The 3,748-nt window shown below is 41.5% G+C and overlaps 1 pseudogene; it reads right to left on the bottom strand.

The window, feature by feature from the left end:
- Positions 1-2,057: 2,057 nt before the first annotated feature.
- Positions 2,058-2,176, bottom strand: LOC123034335 (annotated as a pseudogene).
- Positions 2,177-3,748: the final 1,572 nt, after the last annotated feature.

Raw genomic sequence — 3,748 nt, 5'->3', positions numbered from 1 at the left:
AGGAGGGCCATTAATTGCCACAGACCCTTGTTTTGTACGTTTTACTGTATTTTATTGTTGTTTTTAATGTGTGATGGTTTTTATTGTGTTTTATTGTGTTTTTATCTTGCGTTGCGAGCCTCCCAGAGGTGCTGTGGCACTATCAGGTGGCATACAAATGTTTTAAATAAATAATAACTAGGTAGGTAGGTAGGTAGAAAAGCACACATAAACAAACATGCTGGGATGGCCCTCTAGTTATGGAAAGAGCGCCTCACTGAGGCCTGCCTGAGGCCAACCTTATTATCTTTTTGGCAGCAGGTAAAGACTGTTCTCTACTGCGGGTCATTTGGTTAGTTTACTGGGACTTGCTAATCACTAAACAGGTCTTAAGATTTTCTTCAAATTATGGTAATTTTTTGTATCTGTTTTAAATTTGTTTTTCGTTTTTGTATGATAAGCATTTTATGAGGTTTTAATATGGTGTATTTTATATTGTATTTTAATGTGCTGTTGTAAACCACCCAGAGAACCTCAGAATTCGGGCAGGATAGAAAATAATTAACTAATATTGAATCTGTTCCGATGTTCAGGTCACTTAGGAGAATAATAGTGATGTTTTTAAAAGAGAAAAAAAGAAAGAAGTACATGCCAAATTCTGTTTTCTGTAACTTTTTTTGTATTACGGTTTATAGATCTCGCTGTCTTATCACAACATCTGGAACAGAGAGGCAGAAATGGATAAGAAATAAAGTCACATTGAACCAAACTGACAAGCTAAAGTAAAAAGCTTTCTACAGTTCACTCTGTTAAAAGACATGTTACATTTACTTGAGCATGTCTCAGTCCATTAAAAAAAATTAAATGATGAGGACCAGAGGGGATTTTCATGCATGGATATTTGGTAGTGTGTTACTGCAGGGATTGCTGTAAACCAAAGAGCCAAGGACTATGTGTAAATGGGGGGTCTTGCAAAGGTGCATTTCACTTACAGAAGGATAACCCAAAGTCAAAACTGATCTAAAGAAAGGGTTTGTTTTCAAAAGAGCCACAAGCCATTGTGCAATATTCCATTTTGCTATCTGTGTTGCTAAAAAGATTTTTGCAACTCAAGCCTATATGTATAGGTTTGAAATTAATGGAACTAATTATCCAGTACATGTGTGGAAGAATACAGCCAGGAAAAAAAAACAGTATAACCAGCTCAGGTTTTAACTTATTCCAGTGACAAAATTAGGGTGTATATTCATCTATCTAGATTTCCATTTCATTTCACCATATAAGAAAGGGTGGAGCACCAGACAGCACTATTTTTAGGGTGGCAAAACAGCTATTTGAAAAAAAAGAACTGATTTGCATTCCATTTTCATCCAGTCTAAGTATATTTTCACCACCTCAACAGCCTGCCAAGCATGAGTCATGCTTAAGGTACCTGTTTTGCCCATTTCCTGCACTTTCAATTTAATAGCAACAAATAGATGATGCCATCAGGATATACTTAATGGGAAGCAAGATTACTCAAGGAAAGAAATTGTACTGACATGGTTCCTGTTTCTTCAAGGTACAAGTTCCCATCTACAGTTGGGGGAGACGGATGAGCATGAGATTTGATGCAGCACAATGTGTCCTGCAATAACCACAAAGAATGTGCATTGCATGCACCACCTTCTGTGGCACGCTGTGGAAGTAGGTGTGCTTATCTGATAAGCTAGTCATACACATGTTGCAGATCTGTCATGGTTACCTGTTAAAATGCAATGCCTGTTCAAAGGAAGGCCAAATCACTAGAATGGAGAGACATGAGGAAGAATCCCTGGAACTCTGATGAGGGTTTGCTACTTATCCCAGAGGGATATGACCAAAACAGTGAGAGGCATCTCTATGTCCCAGCAGGACAACAAAACTTCCTGCCTCAAGCAATGTAGATCCATTGCCAGTCATCATCAGTGGTTCAGTGCAGCAATAGTCTACTCTGTATAGAAAGACAGAAACCGAGTGAGTCAGAGGGGGCCTCCCGGGCCATCTGACCCCCAGCTCCAGCCGGCTCTGCTCATGACTTGCCTACCACGTGCATGTTGAGCCTACAGCACCCAGTATTCCCAGGCAGTCTCCCATCCAAGTACTAGCCTGGCCTGACCCTGCTTAGCTTTCAAGATCAGACAAGTTCGGGTGCTTTCAGGGTAGTATGGCCATAGACACCTTCCTATTTCTCTTCATATAGTTATGCCACACTTAAATGGCTCTCTATGTGCATAGTGACCATCACATCCATATCTAAGAAAGCTGCAGTGTAAAGAGTCACTAACCTTACTGCAGAGTCAGAAAATGTGTATATTTGTGTGCTGGGTGGAGGGCGTATCAGGATGTGCATAAATGCACATTGGGTCCACAGCCTACTCCCAAGAAAATGAAATGGTTTTTCAGTTGGTTAACCCTGGCCTAAATCTATCACAAAGATTTCAAGGCTATAGTCAGCATTTGTCCCTTGATATCTCCCAGGAACTGTCTGGATGCCCAGCTGAAGCTGAAGCTGAAGCTGGTAACTCTTCAGTCCTACACTGCTGCAAACAGTAAAGGAGTAGGAAGTGTATGAAAGGGTAAACTACAACTACGTCACAATGCAAGGCTCAGACTTACTTAGGCTTGTCTCACATGGCCTGCCTTCAAGTTATTTATACAATGATGATGATAAGGAAATGCCTAATTTAAAGCTCCCATGCTTCCTTACAGCTGAATACAAATGCAATGAAGCACTATGGGATGATGTTTATTTAAAACAAAACAAAAAACAACTATTCCTACAAGTCCAAAGCTAAGACTGTACAATAACAGGGGAGAAAGGGGAGTGAGCATATATGGATCCAGCTAGCCAGCCTACTTCACCCTTCTCTGCCTGTTCTTCCCACATCAACACATCAGAAATATAAAAGTGATTGACCTTCTTTCCTCAAGGTTCTGTAGGTCTGAATTCTACTTCATCCCCAGTCACCTGAATATAATTTCCCTGCTTAGATAAAGTCCCCTGGCTTCTCCCCCAGATCATTCTTCTGTGGCCTTTCACTGTGATGCTTTTGCACTCCTTTCCGATACGTATGCACCTCTCTTCCTCAGTACCCGTCATCATACCTGACTGCCATGTAGGAGCTTCTCTTCATAAGGCATACAGCCCAGTGCTTTACTGAGGCGCCTTCAATTTTGTGATGGGGGTCTACAGTGTCCTTCATACGAGATTTTTTTCCTCTCTGCCTTTCTGTTCATTCAAGTACACAACATACAGTGGCACTCTGATATAGAACAGAATTGCAAAAATATACTAGGCTTCTGTAGCAAATAATTTATAATTTTAGTACACTTATATCCTGCTTTTTTCTTCTTGCAAAGAACCCAAGGCGGCTTACATACACTTTCTCCATTCCATTTTTATGCACACAAGAACCCTGTGAGGTAGGTTAAACTGAGAGTCCATGACTGGGCAAAAGTTACCCAGTGAGCTTCATGGTTGAGTGAAGATTAGAAGCAGGGCTTTCTGGCTCCCCAGTCCAATTCTGAGGTGCTGGCAGTGGAGAGGACTGCTTTCCTTCAGCTTCAGCTGATACATCAGCTGAGTCCTTACCTGGATGAGCACTGCCTGGCAATGGTGACCCACGCTCTGGTAACCTCCTGTTTGGGCAATTGCAATGCACTCTACATGGGGTTGCCCCTGAAGATAGTCTGGATACTTCAATTGGTCCAGAAGAGAGCTGCCAGGTTATTAACGGGGACAGGCAGA

Source organism: Varanus komodoensis, unplaced genomic scaffold, assembly GCF_004798865.1.
Source record: "Varanus komodoensis strain SLA01 unplaced genomic scaffold, ASM479886v1 scaffold1, whole genome shotgun sequence".
Taxonomy (NCBI): domain Eukaryota; kingdom Metazoa; phylum Chordata; class Lepidosauria; order Squamata; family Varanidae; genus Varanus; species Varanus komodoensis.
The sequence above is the reverse complement of the archived record's forward strand: the minus strand, read 5'-3'. Positions and strand labels throughout refer to the sequence as shown.